At 39.5% G+C, this 24186-nt stretch overlaps 1 protein-coding gene across 5 annotated transcripts in view; it reads left to right on the forward strand.

Annotated features, from left to right (window-relative positions):
- The window catches only part of ST6GALNAC3 (ST6 N-acetylgalactosaminide alpha-2,6-sialyltransferase 3), a 236740-nt gene that overhangs the window by 133258 nt on the left and 79296 nt on the right, over positions 1 to 24186 (forward strand). The window lies entirely within an intron of this gene.

Genomic DNA, 24186 nt, shown 5'->3' on the forward strand with positions numbered 1-24186 from the left:
AACAGAGGTCTCTGCATTACATATTAAGCCTTGCAGATGTCATCTACTAAGCACTATTTGTATTTTTTTTCCAGAACCAATGTTTCTTGGACTTAGTCAGATGTGCTGTAATGAATCACTGATGCACAGGAACGAAGGGAGCTGTTTTTTCTGCTGTAAGGAAACGAGTTTTAGTACACTAATGGAAGAACAGAAGTGTAGTATAGTTTTTAAATGACTGAAAATAAGCTGCAAGTGCCCTTTTACCTGCACTTAGTACTTAATATGTATTTTATTTTTCAATTGAAATTGTCTTTAGTTGCATCTTTTTCTTTTGGTTGTTTAACATTCAGGAATGATGCATTAAAAAGTCTCTAAGACCCTGAAAGCCTCTCACAAAATACCTAAAGTAGCGAAAATAGATGGCTACCTCTGAAATGATATTGACTCCTTTATTGCAATTTTATATCAGTTTTACCGCATTTTTATAAAGCTTTCCATTCTTATAAAACTCTCTTTTGGAAACTATACGGAAATCATTTGGCAATGAATTATGCTATAGCATAGCCTAAAATTGTTATTTTATCTTACATTGTGAAGTCCTTTGGCATCTTTGTATAAGACTCAGCCTGGGAGAGGTTCTGACAGTCTTGGAGTACACGTAAGTTACAGAAGCTTTGCCGATCCTTTGTTATTTTGATATACAACAGAACTATTTTTGAGCATCGTATCTGGATGTTGTGACACATTTTTCACTTTTATAGTTACTGATTTGTGGCGTCGCGTATTCCTGTAACACCCTGCTCATGTGAATTGGAATTAGAAACACAGAGAAGTGCACGTAGATGGTCAGGTGATAACAAATGCAGATGGAAAGTCAAGCCAAAGGACATGCAAAGTACCAAGTATTTACCCAGAAGTTATGACATCTGCTGTGCTGCATTCAGGCTTCTTCAAAAAGCTGTTCTTGAAGCATCTGAATGTTTTCACCCTCTATTGTTTAAAACTTGGTGTCTCAGATAGCTTGGTACTGTTTAGTGCTGGACAGAACGTAACTCGGTGAGATCTTTCTTTCTCTCTGGTACTTGCTTAGCAAAGCACTTCAGCTCGTACTTGGCACCAGATGTATTTAACAGGGGCATCATCCAAAACCAGATAAAGACATTGATTTTTCATGTGCTTTGGAACAGGTCCCAAAGCATTTAAGCACATGTTAAATTCTATATTCACTGAATTACCTCCAATTTGTAATAGATAAAATTTTAAAGGGAGATAGTCAGTGGGTGTACACTGAAGGCAGTGAAGCTCCCCCCACTCCTCCCTGTTTTTTAGAACAACTTGCTTCTACCACAGTCACATGATTTTTGCTGATTTTCTGTTGTATTTTTCATCCACGGTAAACTTAATTGCAAATAACAGGACTCTAGCTACTTACTGAAGTATCTCTAATGTGGTCCTACTCTCTGACAGCTTCAGAAAGTAACATCTATTGAAAATATATTGCACAGATGGCTTAATGTATAATTTATCATCATCTCCAAACCCTTCCTTGTTCTAGATGTTGTGCTGTTCATTCCTTTCTTTTATGATTTAGTCTGTATGATTTTTACTACTACCCAGTCTAATGAGTCCACATGTTAACATACCATTCCTGAGCCCCTTTGTAAAGCATGGGTATCATCTGCGAGAACCAACCCGTGTGTGGCCTTAACATATTTTGATTTATGGGATCAGTCCCCAGAACATGGGCTGATGCCTATACATAACTGTCAAATCTTGAAAAACAAAAACAAAACAAAACACAACCAACCAACAAACAAACAAAACCAAAACAAAACAAAACTGCAAAAAAAAGTAGAAATCAATCTGTATAAACTGTTACCCCTTATTCTTCACTATTTGGGTGTAACCATCTACACTGTGGATACAGAGAAGATGACACCATTTGGGTTTTGAAAGTGGAATACTTTATACAAGACAACACTGGTAGGGTTTGCAGACATTATCTCCCCAGACTTTGATTCCAGCTCTCTGCAGTCTCATTTAGAAGCAGTCAGCTCCGATCTCCTCCTGTGGACCTGCTTCTTCCCCTCCAGCTCTCTGTAAAGACCCAGATTATTGCTCGTGCTATGCAAACAATAAAAAGCAATAAAAAGCGTTTAGCACAGACTGTAATATGTAGTAAAGATATTTTGGTTTTTATCTATGTGCTGTTTGCATACCTAACATATATATTACAGATCATTGACGAAAACTACTTGTTAGGCTGGAAATTACCCCACTACATCTAAGAAAGGCCCACTGGCTAGCATAGCAGGTTGCAGTTCATTTGTTCCTCTTTAGCAGACTTTTTTATTATGCTTTTCTATTTTTACGTTTGACTTATGTTAGATGCTCTCTGATTCATTTTCTTCCTAATGGCTACAAATGGTATAAAAACAGCTTAAGTGGTTCTCATAGGAACCCGTATGGCACCACGCATTCTCTACGCTAAAACCTTGAAATGTTCCTTTTATAGACATCCTTGTTTTCTTCTCACTGGAAAGATTTATAACCTGCTCTTTTTTTTTCTGTCTTTCTCAATGCCACGCTTTCCCACTTTAGAAATCAATCTGTTGGATGAAGCAGTATCAAATCATTTTTCTGAGCTCCAGAAAAGTTGTGCCCACCCTTCCACCTTTTTCTTTGCTGAACGGTGAGAGGATTTCAAGCAGCATGCTCACGGAGAACTTTCCTTTAAGAAAAGAAAAAGAATAACAAAAAAAATACTATTGTCACTGATCTGTGTTCAAGGTATTTGTCTCTGGCTCTGGAGATTGTCTGCTCCAACCTCGCTCCTCAAAGGGGGTCAGCAGGAGCAGGATGCTCAGGGCTTTGTCCAGCTGGGTTTGAATACCTCCATGGGTGGAGACTTCACAGCCTCTCTGGGCAACCTGTGCCAGAGTTTGGTCACCCTCACAGTCTGAAGGTTTCCTCTGTGTTTGAGGGGAATTTCCTGTCGAATCCTGGTGCCCGATGCCTCTTCTCCTGTCACTGCCCCCCCAAGAGCAGGCTGGTTCTGCCTCTCTGACTCCCACCCACCCCGACCAGACATCAATGTCACAGCACTGAACGGGCCCAGTTCTTGGTCTTGCCATGCTGAGTTATCAGTTCAGATGCGCTCTCTGAGCCAGGATCTTCTAGGTGGATATTTTAACTGCCTTTCAGATGTGGGCTCTGCTGTCCCTGCCTTCCTTCTGCCTTGTTAAACTTCTGTTCCCATTTCTTCTTCCCTGCATCTGCCTGTGGTCTCCTCATGGGAGAGGGCAAGTGGTACACAGCACAGAACAAACCGCATGGGAATGAGCGTTGCCTCAAACTGCAGTGCTCAGGGGGCTGCGGGATATCCAAGGGATTGAGAGCTGTGCGCCATTTGGTACGTGTTTGCTCCAAGACTGGAAAGATTTATATTTCTTTAAGAGCTAACTTGCTATTAAAAGTAGCCCTGACGGACGCTCCATCCATTTAGAAGTTCAGAAATGGATGTGGGTGCCAGAGTTCAAACTCCAAAATTTGGAAGTGCGTGCACAGTCAGTCTCAACCTTTACCGCTACTGCTGTTTTGTGCTTCTTCACAGGGGTTATTTCCTTTACCCTTCCTCTGTAGTCTTAAATACCCCTTGAACAATGCTACCTATATATACACAAGATTTTAAAGCAATTGGTCTTGGTCTAAAAGATAACTGTATTCATTATTTTTTCTCATGTTTCAGCTTTTGGGGAACAGAACTGGAATTTTCCATGCTCAGCTACAGAGACAAAAGTAAAAAGCACAATTATAAACCAGAAGCAATATCTTCCCTCAGCACAGCAGTTTCTCAGGAGAAACTTGTTCATTCTCTTTACCCTCTTTGTTTAGATCTCTCTGTAGTGGTTTACAATTCACAGGGCAGGTTTCTGATTTCTGCCACTGGCATAAATGGCTTACCCAGGATTTCAGGCTTACATTAGTGCGAAAGGAGAATGAGGTCCTCTGTCCTTTTTCCTTGCAATGACATTGTGTGCATTAGCACACTCATATAAAACTATTTTATTGTATTTTATTGTATTTTATTATTTTATTTTATTTTATTTTATTTTATTTTATTTTATTTTATTTTATTTTATTTATTTATTTTATTTTATTTTATTTTATTTTATTATTTTTAAATTACTGGTGGTATAAATACAGCTCTTTCTGGCCATGTGAGTAATCCTGCTGAAGCAATAAGTAAATAAACAGAATAGTGGTCAAAAGATTACGTCTTAGAGGAAATCTCAGCATCATTGTTCTGAATAGTCCCCTTGTTGTGCTATTACATTTAATATTAACAAGTGTAAAGTCAAAGTGCACACACACAAAGATCTTAGTCTGTCATCCTGGTGACAGTAGCTAGAGCAGACCAGCTATTGCAGCCTGGCTTTCCCAAGCTTGCAACCTTTACCTTTGCCTTCTAACCTCGTGTTCGTGTTGCAGCAGAGCCCCTCCGCTGCGCAGCGCCGTGTCGGTGCTCAGCTTCCAGGGAGCTCCGTGCAATATTTGTTTCCCATAAGGGAAATGGAGTGGGTAGGCTCATCTCTGCCAGGGAGACTTGTTCAGTGCTCAAAGCGACTTGTAGGGATTGAGGCCAGTCTGGAGTTCAGTGGGCAAGTTCATCTGTAGTGAGGGATGTAGAAATCTATTGCAGCAAAATCTCTAGATATGCATTTCCACTGGTGAGGGGTTTTCTCTGATAGCAAACTCAATGTCACTGATTCACAATACCTCTCTGCTCCAGGGGGCATCAGAGGTTAAACACAATACACTCGTGTTTTATCAAGGGTTATTGCCATTGAAACCCTTTTATCTGTTTTTTCAAGTGAAACACCAACTTGGTTAGCATGCAAGCGTGCAAGAGCTTGAACCAAGCAGTGCATGAAATGCAGATTCGGTCTGTCTTTTGTAGGTCAGTAGGCTCAGTCGCTTAGCAATGTTTCTGAAGCATTCATAACTGTGTTTTTTGTGAATAAATTATCAAATGTATTAGCCACAAGCTAGCATTTCTTCACCATAGGACATGTGTGCCACCTCTGCAGTAAACAAGCGTATGTTTGCCGTCACAGGAGGAGCCCACCAAAGAAACTCGGAGCAACACTGGCTCAGGCTCTGTGTTCGGAAACTTTTTGCAGAAGGGTCCTCCAAGGCTTCACTGCCCTTGAGCGATTTGTAGTGTCTGATCCGTTTTCCACTCATAGCTATATGTGAAGATGACACTGACAATATGGCACCGATTTTGGAAAGCAGCAGTGAAAGGCTGATCAGAAACATGTGAAAATGCACACCCACAGATTGACTTTAAAAACAAATTTTTTTGCACAGACAAATTTCTATACTTGAAATATGCATTCAACACCACAGTCAGTGTAGACATCACTGTTTCAGACTGTGATATGTACATTAGGCAGCTTTTGAAAAATAACTCATACACCATATTATTTATTTAAGTGACCTTGAAAGCAGGGTCTAATTGCTTAGTATTTGACAGAGCTTACAATAGACCAGAATTTGATATGCTCACTCATGATGAGTGGTACTTTATTCCACAATTACTCCCATTCTTTCTACTGAAAAAAATAAAAAATAAAAAAAAATAAAAAAGCAAGCCTAGAGCTATCATAATCTAAGAAGAAATACAGCTTCTGCTCAAAGACAGCTTTGTCTTCTGTTGTAGAAAAGCAGGAGTTTGTTAGAAATACTTAAGGTAACAACAACATAAAAAAATTGACTGCAACGCTTCTGTTGCCTTTAAGTAGCATCTCAGCAGAAACCTTAAAAGGTGATGGGCTGGTGAATTCCTCCATTTCAGTTTCATTTTGCTGTAACTCGAACTTGAAAGTGAGAAGCATGTGACTACCTTAAAACAACCAGAAATATTGAACAAGATGTTCTTGAATCTCCAGCAGGTTGGAAGTTGTTGTCATTGCTGTTGCTACACTATGGAGAACTAGATTTGTTCTCGTTTTATTGGCTTCTCTGTGGATTAAGGTATGTCAAACTGCAGTTTGCTTGCTAGTAAATTAATTGCACCCCCTGCAAGGCACACATACACACGCGCCCAGCTGCCTTTTTCACTCGAATACCTGGATGTCTATGTTCCATGTGTTGCAGAGCACAGTGCTGAGCGGTCACTGTACAGCACAGAATGTCACCTACTCTCTTTGGCATTACCCAGGAAGGCTAAATTGTGAAGTGCTGTATGTATATCAGCCTATTAAACCCACTGAATCACAGAAAGCAGGATAAGAAAGGACCTCAGGAATTATCTAGTTGGCACTTGTGCCCCTGGCAAGATTGTTTATAACAGTGTTTTATTGTATCACTTGTTAGAAAGCAGCTTAAATTCTAACCCAAATCTCACTTGCTACCACCCTGCTCATGTAGAACAGACATGGAGAATCCTTTGCAGCATGTTTTACATATTTGGAGGCACTTATCGCATCTCCTCCATTTTCTCTTCTCTGCCCTAACCCAGTTTTTCCATTGCTGGTCAAGTTTTCTAGGCCACGGATTATTCTTTTTTGCTTTTTCTGTCCTTTCAGCAGCTGATCCAAATCTGTGCTGAAGTCAAATGCCCAGACTGAATTTACTGTCATAGCTGCTGAATAGACTGAAAAGATCATTTCATAACCCTTTTTGTATGTCTCAGGATTTTATAACTATATATATATAGTTATTAAAAACTGTAGTGATGATTTTGTTGCCACTGAGCACACGTTTACTGGCATTGTCAGTGACAGCTCCTTCCCTTTAGAAAGTTAATACATCAATTAAATTAACGAAATGTTTATATTGCTGTCATCTGGCCAGCACAACAGATATATCTTTTTTCTGGAAGAGAAATCCATAGAAATCAAAGGCCATGCTCGGAATAAGATTATAACGTCATAATCTCATTATTTCAATGGTGGTGGTGGTGGGGTGAGATTAAAAACAGAGAGAAATGAAATGAAGTATAGACCAAAACTGGTATTTGCTACAGAGCAAATGCAAAAGGAAGAAATTAGAGGAGACATGCCTGATTTGAACATCAAACCAGTGAAAATAGCATTTCATTTCTATTTTTATTTCAAAACACATCTGAGAAAAGAAAAAAAAATGTAGATGGAGACAAAAAGAGGCTTCTGAGTGCTTTTCTTTTCAAAATTTGTCCTAGTGAGAAATGAATGGCAGGGGATTTTATGCCCCAAACAGCACTTATAAGTGCTTTTGCTATTTCAATACCATCCTTAGGCTGAGAAGAGGAGACGAAGAAACAGACAAGGTGCCCTGACACATCACTTCTAAGTGATTTCTGTCCCAAAAGTATTCAAAAGACTGATAGAAGTTTTTTTTTTTTCTTCTTGGATATTTATTTTGTTCTGTGATTTGGCAGAAATGAAGTGGGAAGATGAAGGGAAGCTCCAGCAAGTTTTTATTTCCCAAGGTCAGAAGAACAAAAGGCAGTCCCCACCCCCCCACCCGGTTTGACAGAGATGCAGTAAGGCTTCTTTTGGGCAGCTAAGGTAACAGCAATGTGGATTTTTTTCCTCATAGTTTTTAATGGTAGTAGCAGTGAAAAAGAAAGAGGGGTGCACTCTTATTTTCAGCATGGAGCAAAATAGTGTAAGCTCATGACTGAAGTACAAATAATCCAATAGAATAAGAAAAAGAAAAGCTGACATATTTTGCAGCATCAGAACCTTACGGTGACCTGACTTGCTGTGGGCATCACCCAAAAAGCATTGTGCAGAAACAGAGTATCCTCAGACAGAGCTGAATTCCAACTTGAAAGGTAACTGCAGGTAGAAAACCTCCCAGCCCTGAGAACATGTTTCTTCATCTACTCCTTTAAAAAGGGTCATTTTCTCTTTTCTGGAAGGTGACCTAACCTTCCACCTCCTCCAAAGTGCCAGAATTGTAGTTACACAATGCAATTACGCTGTAGCTGTGCCTTTTCAAAACCACAAATCATTACTTCATGTATCTGGAAAAATTACATATTATTACCAGTCTTTTTGTTTCAAGTGGAGGCAATAAAATCTTGGCATCCCTACAGAATAAATGCATTGTGTGCATCTTCCTAGGCTAGCACACCACAAATCTTGAAAAATTAAGCTTCAGCTGGGCTGTTCTGATTCCTAGGTGAAGCCGGAGTATTCTTTAGCTGCAGCAAGGATTAAGAGAAGTCAATTTTCCCTTCAAGGCATTTGAAGATTTAGCTCTGTGTTCCTGACTATTTTGCAAGAATGCAAAGACCCAGCGTTTGGGCTCTGAATCCCTCTGTATCATGAATCATCACTGGAGAAACCATAGAATACTTCATGGGAAGAAAAACAATCAGTGTGTTTAAAGGTGAGAGTAGTTTAAATAAGGAGTTAAGAATCATGTCCTGAAGGTGCAGGTGTACAGAAGAGTTTGTGTTGAGCAGTGAAGTTCTGCTGTCCACATTAGAAATGCAGGAAGACGAATTCAAGTTGACGTATTTACAGATATAAACATGTTTTCCTTTGACACCAAGGTCAAACAAGATGTGTCATTCATCAGGTGATGCAGCAATGAATCCACTTTGCATCTTGAATGCTTCTGTACAGGTCGGACATGTCCATGGAAAGCATTCTCGAGTTCCAGTATCAGCAGGTTGCCTGTCTCTGTATGTCAGCTGTTGCTCTTTGGACAGTGCTCTAAATACAAATCAGTACACACATCAGAGGCTCAGACATTTCTAATCTATCAAAACCACCACCACCAGCAAAACCAAAGCAAAACAAAAAAACAACAACAATAACAAGAAAAAAATGCACAGCCCTCCAAGGAAAGTAATAACAGATAACATTTAAATTAAACTGATACATTAAAAATTCACCACTGTCAGAAGATGTTCATTTAAGAATTCTAAAGATTCTGAAGAAAACAAACTGTCTCAGCATCACGGGGAAGTTTTTCCTGTGAGTTAACTGGTAATGTGATAGGAAGTAAAAGTTAACAATAAACGGCTAATTTTTATTTGGTGGCAAGAAGGGAAAAAGAAGATCTAAGAGGTTGTGTGACAGCGCTTCTTTGATCTCCTCTGCCAGATTTGGGGATTTTTTTACTTCACAGTCTTGTTCTTAGATGGAGGTTGAAAATTAAGACCACAGGAAGCTTGTACTCTAGGCATCATGTAGAATTTAAAATACCAAAGTTAATGATTTAATCTGAGACGGAAGACACTTGCAAGTCTAAGGCTGAATGTGCACCAAGTGGTGGGGATAGCAGGGGTTTGCAGTTTTGGATTAGTCACCTCCTCTATATCTAAGGCCAATTCTGAAAAGAAACGTAGACATTTGTGACATGATGAGGCAATGCTCATGAGATTGTGGAGGCATCTACAAAAGCCATCTTGGTATTCAGCTGCAAACCAAAGTATTACCCAGCTCCTGCCCCTGACATCTATTTTTCTCAACCTTTGGAAAAAAAAGGGAAGCAAACAAACCCCAAAACAAACATAAAGGAATTGGCTGCTAACAAAAACTTGTAGTTTTCAGCTACTAGTCTCCTGTTTGCATGTTGAATTCAAGCAAAGAGTTCTTGTTTGTGGAATGGGGTGAAATACCCAACTGTACTTTTGTTGTAAGGTTGATAGGAAGGGTGATAGGAAGTATCTCGATTTGCAGTGGTGTGCCAGAGAAAGTTATTGTTATGTTTAATGTGCTTCTCATTGAATGGTTCCTTTTCCAAAGTATGTTGTTAATCCTAATGGGGTTGCAAATCCTAAATCAAATTCTCTCATGCACAAAGGTGGACAGTTTAGAAGGCAGGAGTCATTAGAGGATAAGGATTTTTCATTGTAGTTTTGAAACTTAATTTCTTTTCACTGTCTTCCCTCCTTTGCCTCAGAAAAATATTGATATAGATATAATTCCTGACAGTGATGTTGATTGTAGCATGTAAGTAGTATCCAACAGCAGAAGCAGATGGTGTAATATTGTGATGGGGCCTATCACATAGTGACAAGGTTGAAAGGTGCAGCAGAATGAGTGTATAATTTGGTATAAATGAGAATCTTCAGTCTGAACGCTCCTTAAATTAAAAAAAGATCAGATCTGAATACAAACTTCCCAGCATCATCCCACTGCTGGATTTCCGCAACGATTGTTCAAGTGGGGGAGGCTGAGCAGCAGTGTGTGATCGCAGGGATGTGGGTAAGGAAAGCTTTCTGCAGCATGAGCTGCAATACCGAGCAACCAAGTGGATTTTAATCCTGCCAGACGATGGTTTTGTCTCATGTTGTTTCATGGCAGCCCCTGCCTTTCCTATTCTGAAGTGCTTTCCATCTCTGTTGTTAATGACGGCTACCATCAGATACCTGTGATTTTGCTGTGACAGCTGACTGATCGTCTGTGCGAGACAGAAAAAGCCTCGCAAACCTTTGACCATCGTCCTGAAGTAGAAGATATTTTAGACTTTCGACATTAAGTTTAACTTGTCAAGGTTTTTAGAATCAGGGACTGGGGGCTGCTCTTCCTGAAACAAAAGTTTCAAGTTTTGTTAGGGTGGTGTGTTTTTTTTTTTTTTTTTTTTTTTTTTTTCTTTCATAAACCTTTCTTCCCAAACATTTTTTTTTTTTTTTAGTTATTATTTTTTTATTTTTTATTTTTTCCCTGAAGTTCTTCCAGCTACTGATGGTGCTCCAAACAGCTCTGTGCTGCTTCAGACCAAATCGTTTTTGGCAGCAAAATAAAGCACAGCATTAACTATTTTGCTTCAACAGTAAAATGGGAATTAAATTAATAATTCTAGAAAATAATTAAACTATTGGATGGGCAGAAACCTGGAATTAATTTGTGAGGTGTATTGGTTATTTCCACAGTTAATTGCATTTTGATTTGAAATGCGTGTAAGTGGAAGTAAACAGCCATGTGTTTAATAGGCACTGTGTCTGGGTAGCCCAAGCAGCATTTAATCCCCTCCATGTCAAATGGTTTGTGGGTAAAAGGGTGTCCGGGGAATATCAAGGCCTAACAAGATAACGACCATGCTCTTTGCATTTAACTTATTAATCAACAGGTGAGAAGAAGGAATGGTTTGGGTACGGCTACCTACCCACGGGCCGCAGCCAGATGCTCTGCCCTTTCCAAATGTACTCTGCATAAGAATGAAACCATGCGACTTGTTTTGCCCATTAGATAGCATTATCTCTGCGGAATGCCAATTCATATCTCCTTGTGCTGCGTGTGGTTCTCACATATGGGATTTTAATAACCTTCATGCTGCGCTATGAATTCATAAACAGGGCTGATAGAGGAAAAGCACCACAGGACTTTATTTTTTCATTATTGCTCTTTTGAAAAACAGGGTCTGCAGGATTTTTGTGAGGATCTTGTGACAGAACAGGCAATGTTTTTGCTACTATAGTGGAGTTATTCCAAGGGGAGGGGATAAGTGCAGCATTTACTTCAGATATACTTTTTCAGAATTGGTTTTCATCATCCTGCATTTTGTAGCCACTATAATTCTGGTGTATTGTAGTTGCAGCTTTGTAGATCTGATTGTATGGGAGTTTCCCCATTTCTCTAGAATGCAATGGGCAGCTGATTCCTTGCAATGTACGTCTTCTCCTCTGTCTTAGCCTGTACGTTACAACCACTGCAGCCCTCCAGCTGTGAAGCTAGAGCTTGCTGATCAGTGATCACTGGTACATGACAACACTCTTGGCTTCTCTTTTGGAAAAGATTTGTCTTTTTAAATTTTATTTTATTTTTTAATTTTACTCCTCTCCTAACCTCAGAATCCACTGACCTACTGCTTCTACATCTCAGCCACGTTCCAGTATGTGTGGGGGCACCACCATTCATAAGCTGGAAGCAGTAACAAGGACTCCCAGCCTTGATCTCGAGGCATGAAGTATTCCATGTCACCTCATATCCATTGCTAACAGGACTTAGAGGGAACTAGGAGGAAGGCTCAACTAAAATTTAGTCTCTACAAATATTCTGTGAAGTAGTGAACCTAAACTATTTGAACCACCCCGTTTAGCAGTCCTGGGAGCTGGTTCACACATACCAGGAAGGAAACGGCACTGTGCTGCCTGTCCGTACCCTGTGCTGCACTGGTGGGGTGTACTTGTGCTTGGGAGCTTTGCTCAGTCTGGGTTCTAGGGTTGTAACTGTGCCTAGTAATGTTTAATCAGGAATAAGATTTATTAGCTGTGGATTTGGTGTAGAACTGTGATACGATATGCAGATCAAATCTTATCATCCAATTTTCCTTTTAGGAATGTTTCTCTCTCCTGTTGTATTTTATATTTGATTTTGTGTGTGATAAGTGATAGAAACAACCAAGAACAGACAAGGAAGAAGATAATTGTTTTCTCTAATTATCTTCTGGTGTTTTTTTTTCTTTTCCCCAATGATGAATACTCCTCACTATTAAAAACACGCATCTTCATTTTCATAGAAATTTACCAAGCTTCAACTTGGCTGTTAAAGTGATAGAATTACAGAGTTATTGAGAAAAATGGGTTGGAAGTGACTTTCAGAGTTCACCTTGTCCAATATCTTACTTAAATAGGACTAACATCAAGGTTAGGTCTGGTTTTTGCCTCTACAAACTTTGGAAATCACTAGGGATGGAAACTTCACAATCTTTCTAAGCACCTGTTCCAAAGTGTAATTGTTGTCTGCTATGAAGGTATATTTGCTAAAAGAATGACCTGTCTGACATATGTAGCCCATCGGTATTCCTTCCTCAGTTCATCTCCCCTGGTCCTCTTTAGCAATAAGGCCTTTTCAGCAAACAGTTGCATAGCTGAGACCACACATTATGAGCTAGCTGAACACAAGTGCACACATTTTTCTTCCTACTACATCTATAACTCTATGCTGATATGACTCAGAGAGAAAAGATGCCAAAGCTTTCACATTTGCTTTGTAAATATTTTCTTATAATGAAATTAATACATCATCTAAACCCTCCATATACACCTCTGTTACTGCTTCTAGTTTTGTTTATATATTTGTGGATATATATATACACCTTATCTTCAAAGTCATTAAACAGACAAGAGAACATTAAAGTAACATAATTAAAAAAAAAAAGTTTTCTGATACATGCTCTTCATGGAAATGAAGAAGTGCTATTTTTATGCCAGCCAAGGTTCATTGCTGAGCTTTTTTTGCTCAACACCAGCTGTAATCTATGATGTTTTTTTTTTTTGGTTGATTATTTTATAATCATATGATGACTTCAGTGGAACGTATTTTTTTACTTAGCTGTGTAATATAGTCTCTCAGACTTTCTTTGAGGACCTTAGCATCTCCAGTTGCCAGTGTGCAGTTGTGAGCCAAAGGTATGCCAGAGTCTGTGGAACAGCATCCTGCTGTAAGGAGGAGAGAAGGGGACGCATGACCTGTTTGCTGTAGAAGGTAGTGCTCAGTCTTCAGTTCTCTCCCCGTGCTGTGTAAAACACAAGGCCATCACCTGGCATGTATTCATGGTGCCATCAAACCGAAGTGGTGAGCAGGTGGATACCATTAGAGGACACTGACTTTCCATCCTCTCCCCAAGAATCTGTTTTGTCAGAACCATCATAGTCCATGCTGTATCAGTTGGAGCTGCAGAGCAGCTGATGAGATTTGGTGTTCACCTTTATGATTGCTTTTCAAGTTATCAAACAGAAAAGATTCTACTGTCATTACAGTCCTTGGAAGCACAAGGAATCACAAGCTTCCTTAAAGTCAACAGATTTTTTAAAAAGCAAACCAACACACAGACCCTGTGCACTCAGAGGCAGGGCTGAAATGTAGAATCTGGCTGAACCCATCTGATGCCAGCAAGATCAAGAAGCGAATATGGCCTCCTAGGTCTGCATTCAGGAATTGACTTTGGGGTAAAATTGTACTGATAATCATCAGATAAGCCTATATTGTACAAAACATTTGCATGCATGCCCACATGCAAAACCAGCTGGCTTTGTGAGCAGATAGCCTACATCACAAGAACAGCATTTGTCCTTTGCAGAGGTGGAAGCAGAATCATAGCTGAGAGGTGTCTGCTGCTGCCCAGGCTAAGAAGCCGTGCTATATTCTTGGTAATGGCACAGAACGTGCTTTGCTCAGGTCTTTTGTCATGGTCCAATGTACAAATTTGTTCTTCAGAGCAGAGGATGTCTTGCTGAGCCCAGTCCTGAATGGATTCTTACCCCAAGCAGACGTGTCACATGAGAAGTTTCCTTGCTGTTTCTCTGTTTACAGATAGAAAGCTGTTCCCAAATTTCTCATTCCAAAAATGCAGCCGTTAGGTGATATGATGGCTCTGATGATGTCAGTGGGAGTTTTGCTTTTCGCTGTAATGAAGGCCATGAACAAGCCATAGATATTCCTAGAAACTGGCATTTAGATGCACTATAGTGGTAATGAGTAGTCTTGTCCTTAAGACATACAAAGAACTAAATTTCTCTCCTAAAAATTTTAAATTATAAGTAGAAGAGCTATAAGATGAAAACTATCCACTTTGGAGCTAATGTTGTTTATACCTTGCAACTGTGTCGCTGTCAGGCCAGCCTATGCAGTGAAAAAAAAAGATTGATAGGGTTTATTATTTTCACTTTTTAGTAATATTTTATTTTGCAATTACTACTAGCGTGCTTCGCCTCATAATTTACCACCAGACCTGTGCGTGTGTGTTGTGCAGCACCTCCCCAGGCCTCGCTCCTCTGAGCCCTGCAGTGATGCTGCAGTGACCAGCACAGCCCTCTGACCCGGTGAGCTGGGGCAGGTCAGTGTGTATGGGGTTATCTTCAGCACAGCCCTGTAAGGGAGGGGGTGGTGGGGAATATGGCAATAGCAGAAGCTATGCTGTCAAGCTCCATGAGGAAGGAGAACCATCAAAGACTGATCTGTGAATTATTTGCAAATCATTTAACCTGGTAGTTCTCAGCTGAGAGTGCTTATGACGTTATGGTAGGTGATGTTAGCTCATGATACACACTAGTGCCTGCCATGGAATCTGCACAGATGAAATGTGGTTGGTGGACATATGCACTGGGTCAATTGTGTAAAAGCAATCGGAAAATAATATGTTTGCAACAGATTTTTCATTTGAAACAGACCTTCAGCATCAAAGTTTTTAAAATGCAGCTATGCTCCAACAGTTTCCATTAATGACTTAGAAGACTTTAAAATAAATCTTCCTAATTATTTAAGCAGAACCCTCCAATGCAGTTTAAATTTCTGTCCTAGTGCCCAATGCTGCAGTGTTTGAAAGTTCAGATGTCTGAAAAATGGAAATGTAAGCTTGTATCTTTCTGCAATTAAAGTGATTTAAATAAATTAAAAAGATATTTAAAACTACTTAATTTTTGGACTAGGACCTTGTAAAAGAAGTTTTAGCTTGAAATGGCATTTCTACAGAAGATTTTAAACATTTGTAAAGCTGACAGTCATAACGTGGTACAGCAAATGCTCCCAATATACCAATGAAGTGAAGAGAAATGAATGTGGCCAGAAGCAAGCATGTATTCTTTTTTAGATAAGGCATCCTGCAATTAAAAACACTGGACTCAGCTTCTTAAGGCTTATTTTGTCAAATGAAAAATGCTACTGGTTTTAATGCTATTGTAATAAACCTTATTGTTATTCCTGGCATGGATTTTTTTTTTTTTTTTTAATTTCAGAAAAATGGATAATTAGCATTTTAGCTTATCACTTTTCTTCCATGCATACAAATAATTTGATAGATAGACCACCAAGAGAGAGAAAATTAAATAATAGGTCTAGACAGCATGGAACTGGAGTAAATTAGAGGTTAGGCTTCCAGCCTGTTAGGCTGATATTCATGGAAAAAAAAAAATATTAAAAAATTATATATATATATATTGGGAATACAGGAATATGAGATAGTTCTTTTCTGACAGTTTTAACTACTTACCTTGATATCATTTCCCCATACCAGATCCCAAATAAATTGACCTGAAATAGGATGCAAACTTGGATTTATTTGGACTCATAATTTATTTGAGTACACATTTTTCAAATGTATTTATACTGGGGGCCTAACAGCCATTCCTGCATCTTTAATTCAGCCAAGTAAGTTCCTAGATAATGGCCTATGATTAATGGTGAAAGCTGATAGTAGGAAGTTATTAGAGAAAGCAAACTTGGAATAAATCTACTGTATACATTATATACTTTACCGCCATCTGTGGGTATTTGTAATAAATACAAATGAAAATCAGTGGTTACAGAGTAATCGCGTCTCCCATTCTCACCAATATTTGGCACATGTGACAAAGAATTCCTTAGACATAGCATTATGGTGGGCAACGTCGGAGTGAAGAATTGTCACTGTTTTTTGCACAGCTACTTGCCATTATATGCAGAAAACAAAACCAAAATCCAGCGTTTGTGGAGAGAGTCCTTTTGGCTGTGGTTGTTTTCAAGGTCATCGTTCTGAAGTCCCCTCTGTAGGGGAGGATTAGGCTATCCATGTTACACGTCACCTGAGCCCCACTGCCACACACGGTGCTGGATGTAGAAGCTGTTTTTGTCCTTTACGCTGATTCACTCAGTGTTCAGTCCATTCAGCTAAGGGTATCTTCCCCCTTTTATGTCTTCTTGAGCTGTAAATGACATTTTACCTCCTCGTGTTTTGTATTGTTTGCTGAGCAAGTACGCCTGTATAGAGAAGACACAAATTTTATCGTCCATATTGCTACGTACAAAAACCAGAGAAGAAATACAATATAAATGGGGAATTGCCAAAGATAAAAGTAAACCTAAAAATTATGATCCTAATAACTTGCTGGTAACAAGTATTCTTTTGACCATGCTTCTGCAAATACAGTTTTACAAGGCAGAGATAAAAATACTGTAGTCAAAACTATCTGGTTGTGTTTGGAGTTGTTTATGAAGTTCTTTGGACAGTGTCTGGTTTAAATTGTCCGTTTCCAGTAATGTTTTTTGTGTGCAAAATTCAAGAGTCATGAAGTGCTAATGAGAGCAAGTGAGCAACGTGGCAGATGTGAAGATAAATGTCTTATTGTAGTCAGCATTCAGCAAGTGGCATTTGTTTGGAAGAATTCCCGGCTTTTGAACTATTACAAAGCCATGGTATTTCAAAGGCTGTATATTTGCAAATGAGTGATAGATGGAGTGTGACAAACATAATGGTTATTTATGGTCATCAGCTAGACCACTGGAATGAAATTAAGGGTACTCTAGAACCGATAGAGTTTGTTTTTCCTGGATAATATTTGAGAAACTGGGAAATTATTCTTTTTTCATAGGATGTTTTTCAAAGTAAATGTTATTTTAGTGCCTATTGTGTGAACTTACTGCATAGAGTGGGTATAAAGGAGGATACCTCCCCCTATAAAATTTAGGCATTCGATCCTCAAATGTTTGACATGAACATTTCCAATTATGTTCTTGTGTGGGTTTTTATTTTTATCATGATATTTTATATACCAAAGAAGATTTTTTTCCCCCTGATTCAGAGGTGTTAATTAGGTGGATCTGGAACTGTAGACATCTGTACGTCTACTGCTGTCAGGGTTTCTGGCTACCTCCAAGCAGTAGCACTGCGTGCTGGGATGACTGTGTCTGTCCCCATCTGTTCTCTGCCTGAGCAGTTGCAGTTTAGAGGAAGACAGCTCCTCTCTGCCTAATGCTGAGGTGTTTGGTTGACGTGTCTGATAAAGCTTTCTTCACAAAAGTTAGTTTCTATGTTAACAAATATCTTTAGGTGGTTTTGGATCTCCTCTTGTGCTAGTTTTCATTCCCAAACACCATGGGTTATCTCACCAGCTGTGGATCGGTATTTTACTTTTTCCCAAGTCCTCTGTTTCCATACTTCTCTCCTTTCAAACGCTAACTTATATTCAGCCTTTCCATAGCCTGTTTCACTTCTCTGAGTTTTTTTTTTCCCCTTGTCTCTTCTCTTTTGGTATCCTACTTCCATTTATTTCCTTTCCCTTTTGCAAAGTGCTCATTTCTGTTAATAGGAGCACATCCTTCCTGCCATCGGACATCGGGAGAGGGGAGGCTACCAAGCGCCTGAGCCACGAACTAAAACGGGCCTTCTGCTCTCCCTGCAGGACCAGAAGGATGCTTCCCACATCCTTCAGGCAATGCCTTAGGGCAAAACATTCTTCACTTGCCTCTCTCTCTGTGCCGACAATCCCCAGGCCTGCTGGCCATCAGTCCTCCAGGACTTAGTCTTTGCTGGCTCAGTACTTGTACTTGAAACACCAACTCCGGCAGCTTCCTTCCTTCCTTAACCCACCATGTAGAGACAAAACAGTTTCTAATGTTCTTGAATTACTCTCTGCCCTGTCTCTGTTTTTGAGTCTTTTTCTTGCCAATAGCACTATCAGAAATTTCTCAACAGCTTATTTTTTCCATGAGAAAATACTAGTCTAAACTTATTTAAAAGGCGCCTGTTACAGTGAAGTTTTAGTTGGGAATCAGGGAGGAGGGAAAAAAATGAATGGGACTGCTCTGTTAGTATAAACTGCTGTGCTTTAACTTTTCCATAACACAGCAAAATTTTCAACCGAAGAAGAATTTAAATTCAATTTTAGAGAGCTATTTCAATATGATAAAAAAAAAAAAAAAAAAGTAGAAAATTAAAATATTTTGATCAACCAGGACCTGTATTTACCAGAAGTTTATTCTATGGGATTATCAAGAGGAGCGTTATTTTTGACTTTGCAGTTTTAGCTTTGTTTTAGAATAGAGAAAAATACACAAGAAGATCGACTTTTCTGATTTCTTCTTTGTAGGTCATATGCTTGACCCCGTTGCTACTCAGAGTTTTCTCACATTTCCTTGAGGTGTTTATTTTTCAGTTCTCGGATATTTGAGCTGTACTTGATTCTTGCCTTGTTTCAAAGCTGCCTGTATTGTTCCCGATAGCAGCAGCAAAATCAACAACATTCTGGTGAGCATTTGCTCTGCTATATCTTGAAAAAGGTACGAGCTGGCATGGAGTAACTGGAGCTGTCTTCAAAGTGAGAAAGATGACACTGCATCACTTTGCACTGTGGTTCATGTTCAGAAGTGTTTTTTTTTTTTCCCTTTCCACGAGAAAGCAAGCTAAAATGTTTCAAAACTGCATTTGCTGAATGAAAGTTCAGATAGTGCTGGAAACTCTGGCATGCAAGTTTAAACCTCTGCACAATGTTCGAGCTTCTTTCCCTTTTCTATCTCTTTACCACTGACATCAGGAATGCACAGGATACCTGTTCAAGAGAAGGACTGATACCAAACCTTTTAGAGAACTGCAACCTGAGCTGCAAACCGAAGCCTAGCAGTTCTCTAACAACTGGGTCAGTGTGTATGGAAAGAATTTCAGTGAAGTTTACTTATTCGGTCTCTTACTGCAAGATTAGTCTCATTATGTGGCTCCTATGGGTTCCCTTCCAATTCATTCAATTTAAATAAAAACTTCCTGCTAGCACTTATGTATCAGTGACACTCATCTAAGTAAAATAGACCAGGCACCTGAGTCGCAGGAACAGCCGTCTGAAGAGGCAGATCATATTCTATTTATTTGGAAATGGGATGCATGTAGGCATAGGGCTTATTTCATAATATTTCAAAATAATGTCAAAGTGTTAAAATCTTTATGAAATCTTAGCATTAAATTTTATGAAGACAGAGATGTTTGCTGAGATGTGATGCCGGAGGCTGGGACCAAAAGCAACCATATGAATATGAAAAAAGCACTTCCACAGGAGGGGATAACCACAAAGTCAGTGTAATCAGACCTGTGGGGATCAGACACGCAAGCAAACATGGCGCTATCTTTATTTTCTTTAAATGTGCTGAATTTTCACTTAGAGAAGCCTGACAAGTCTTTCATGTCAATCAAAGGTCTGAAAAAAGTGAGTAGGTGTGGATAAAACCAGCTTGGTTAATCATTACTGAAACACGGGGAAAATTAAAATACATTTTTTGCTTGTAAAGTAGAGAAAGGCAATAAAAACAATGCTGGATGGTTAATGCCTCCCTTGTACCTTTCATTTGAAAGACCTCAAAAGAACATCAAGAAGAATAAACGCAAAATCTATTCCCTGTTGGCATCATTATAAATGTTGTATCCTCTGAAACTCTAAAGACGTCCAAGAAGAGTAGGAGAATAAATGGCATTGAAATAAAGAAAGTCTCTCTGGAGCTTTGTTCAATCGGCTTTGTTAGAATTCACTCAAATAGGATGATTACAAGAAAAGATCTCATTTGTTTCAACATTAAAGGAGCAAATTAATATGTGGTGAGCTGCTAATAATTGCCTCATTATGTAGTGAATGGGCATTGCGTCCAATTTACAAAATTACAATCATATTGTTAAAGTAACAATTGGGAAAGTTTAATCTGAATTTCCTAACTATCGCTGTGATTACTTGTGGGATTTGCAGAGTGAAGCGGGGCTGGTGGGTTGGGGTGAGCTCTGCAGGGCACCACGAGCCCAGGGCACCAGGCACTCTCCGGAGGAATACAGCTTTTCATTTATGTGAATTACCTTAGGTCCGGAGCTAGGTTTGGTCCAAGTGAAAAGAATCAGACAGCGCTGGTGAAGAAGGCAGCTTGGCGTGGGAATGCTCTGTCAAGGCATTGTGCTGTCGGGCTCCACCAACCTTCAGAAATCGGACGGGTTGTGCTGAACGTTTGGCCAGGATGTTTGAGAGACGTCCTTCAGGTCACGTCCCCTTTGGCCTTCAGCAGCCCCATGGGGCTGTGGCTGGGGGCTGGGGAGCTTGGCAGACCGGGTTCTGTGCCACTGGGAAACTGACCCATACAAAAGGTCCTGGGGCTGGAATGTCATTCACCTGGTGGAGACTGGAAATGACTGGGGGCAGGGGGTGTTCGGATTGGAAAGTAACAACATTTCCAAATATCAAAATCCTCTGTGGAACAGAATCGTGTTGTGTGACCTTTTCTAATTCTGGCTGTTTTTGTTATTTAATGATTTGACCTTTGATTCTGTGAAGCCACTTCAGTGCTAAATGCAAAGATTTAATAACTAGAGCTGTTTGATAAGTGACCTTTATTACACAGCTATTTCTCTTTGCTAGAGATGCAGCACTGTTTTGCAAGTCCTAACTCACAGTTTTAATTATCTTTTCTATTGTCTGTAAGCTTGCACAGGAAATGGAAAGGTCAGACATTTCATTTTCCTTACTGATTAAAATATAAGTGCTCCTCAACGGTTACAATCTATCACTCAGGAAAAAGACGGGACAATTTGTCAGAATCGTGCCCAGCTGCTCTGCTGAGGAGTTCTGTGTCCTTCTGGACAGTGACAACATGAATAATTTTTGAGGAGCAAAAAGCAGCTTATCAAAGATACTAGGTCAGAGCCCATGGTGTTTAGAGGTGAAGGAGCTGTCTAAATACATAAAAAGAGAAGAAAAGTTCTTTATCTCTTTTTCTTTAGCTGATATATCTACCATGCAAGTGAGTGAAGATCTTGTGAAAGGTACAGGTAAACCTTTAACTGCTGTTCTTGGTCTAAAGAGCATAAGGAGTAACAGTGCAGGTTTCCGTGTTCCTGCCAGTCTTTCTCAGCCCCATTGCTGCTGAACTGCTCTGTGGGCAAGAGGATAGCTTCCACTGCCTGCCAGACTCGTTCCTTGGCTTCTCTGATAAGGCTGCTGCTGAGTTAGCATTTAATTGCCATCCCGGTGTTTGCAGTATGGACACCTGTAGCCAGTTTCTGGTAACTGCAAAACATCACCAGTGAGGTTCATTTTCTCTGAATCGCAGTTTCAGTATCTCTGTATTCTGGTTTCTTTCTGCAAATTGGCTCTCTGCTTCTGTTCATCCTTAATATAAAAAAAAAAAACAACACAGCAATTTAAATAGAAAGTAGTACTTTCTCATACAGGTTAGGGCTATCATTAGCAACCTGGCGACCAAAAATCCGTGCACAGGCAAAGGGTGTGAGGCACAGAGAAACCGCAAAGTATGGGGTGAAGAGGGACAACTGCAGATCTCTCCAGCTCCCAAAGGTTGTCAGGAGCCACCAAATATGTCCTATTTTAGTAGCAGAAGTAGCAGCCACAATTATCCAGGTGCTTCCCAGTTCTGGCCCCTCTGGGCACCCAAATCCCTGTGCCTGGGATCCTATAGGAACCCCATGGCAGAAAAACTACATTTGAGCAGCTCATCAGTCCCAAAGTGATGGAACAGCCGTATTGGAGGTGGGGCGTAATAACAAACGGGAATTTCATGTTAAATGAGGAAAATGAGAAAGCTGAGATATGTGGATTATTGAAACTGCCCCTTTATGTGTAGCAGTTATTAACCAAGACCGCAAGCAGTGAGGCTGTCTCCGTATGGGGGTTTAACAAATTAATATCGCTGTGTGCTTTCCCATGTACTGCAGAACACATGATGCAAAAAGGTACTGAATTCAGTGAGAGGTGCTGCAATCAGTGGGATGTCTGTCATGGGTGTCAGTCTGTCTTTTAACTCTTTCTCTCTTGGGAAATATGCATATTAGGGCATCTAAAATTTCTCTACATTGTAAAATTATTTGTTCTGAGATAGGGCTGGGAGGGGTTAAACTTCCACTTTTATTGAAGAAGAGCAGATTATATGTTGACCTAGTGCAGGCATTCGATATTATGAAAGTGCTTTATAAATTGGAACAAGATAAATGAATCACAACAAAAGAGCTGGAAAAGTGGGGGACACAATTGCAGGAGTGAGTGTACTCAGTTTATTCGAGCAGAACAGTTTCACTCAGTGAATAGAAAATGTGCAATGCATTTCTAGCTAAGGTCAGAGAATCAAACAATTCCAAATTTAAGAGAGCAGCTCTATTTTAATGGAGAAGAAAGAATATTGTGAAAAAAACACCAAGGCTGAGACAGATTTAAATGGGACCAGATTCTTGACCAAATTGACTTTTCCTATCTAGCAGTTTCATATTCAGCATTTGTTAGTTTGAAAGTTCACCCTGAAAGCCATAAATTAATCTATTGGGACTTTAACAATTCACTTCATGTTAGGATGTGAGTTATGCTTATGGATTTGTTTAGGTCACCCAGCCATGTCCTCATAATGTATCTCAGAGAGGATTTCTGTAACTAAGCAGTAAACAGAGAGACTGTTGTGTTCAGCTGTATCTCCTGGGACTTCAGCCCTGCTGTCAGGGAGCTAGGCAGGACAGCTCTCTAAAACTACAACAGCTATGAAAAATACATGGTGTACTGTAAAGGAAACGTTGCCAATGCTTTTGCATGCAGTCAGGCATCCTTAACTCCTGAAGAAATGAGGAAAGAACACTCTCAGGAACCACTCACACAGAGAAATCAAGCCAATCACAACAGAGAAATCAAAATGTTGCCACTGTGAAATTCATTGTAGTAGTTTTGCAGGGCACACCTTTGTTAAGTATAATGATTATCATCCAAATATTTGATATTTTCTCTATTATAATTTGGCCCTCTTGAGATGTTTATTTCTTGTCCTTACATAATACACCATTACTAAAGAAAGCTGATGTTTTGTCAGCCACCAGGTCCTAAGGTTATAGCGGTCAAATGTAGCTGGGTTGTTATCCACATCAACTAAAAGGAGTGTGATTTTGAAGGAAAATAAGCACAAGGCTGGTCAGAAAAGTGTCTCATCAAACTAAATGTCAGAAGAACATTAAAGGAATTATTACTAACAAACATTTACTTGAAATAACTGTCTTCCAGTCAAGAGCAGCACAGAAGATCAAGTCTGTGACCATACAAAAAAATCAAAGAATTGCAGACAATATGTTACTTGGATCATCTTCAGTGGCTTTTATGGATGGATCTATTTTTTTTTTTCTTTTCTTTTTTCTTTTTTTTTTTTTTTTCAGATTTCTATCCAAAGTTTTCATACAATGCAACTTAAACATAAAGCTCTTTTGGTTCTTTTGCTCTTTTAATCTTTTAGAGCAAAAGAACCAAAAGACACCATCTTTTATTTCTATTCTGACAAAAGAAACATCAGTTAGGCACCTATATCTCTGTTGAACAGATAACTAGTTTCAGTTCACATGGGAGAAATAGCACCATGGAATGCACTCAGGAAACACTCTTTGACATCACTTTGCCCATGATAAGTTCCTAGTTCACACGTCACCACTCCATCTGCCTCTCATTGGGTCGTAGCTGTTCTCTGGAGAGCACACCATATTCCGGTGCCTACATCC

Source organism: Anas acuta, chromosome 8 (assembly GCF_963932015.1).
Source record: "Anas acuta chromosome 8, bAnaAcu1.1, whole genome shotgun sequence".
In the NCBI taxonomy this organism is placed as follows: domain Eukaryota; kingdom Metazoa; phylum Chordata; class Aves; order Anseriformes; family Anatidae; genus Anas; species Anas acuta.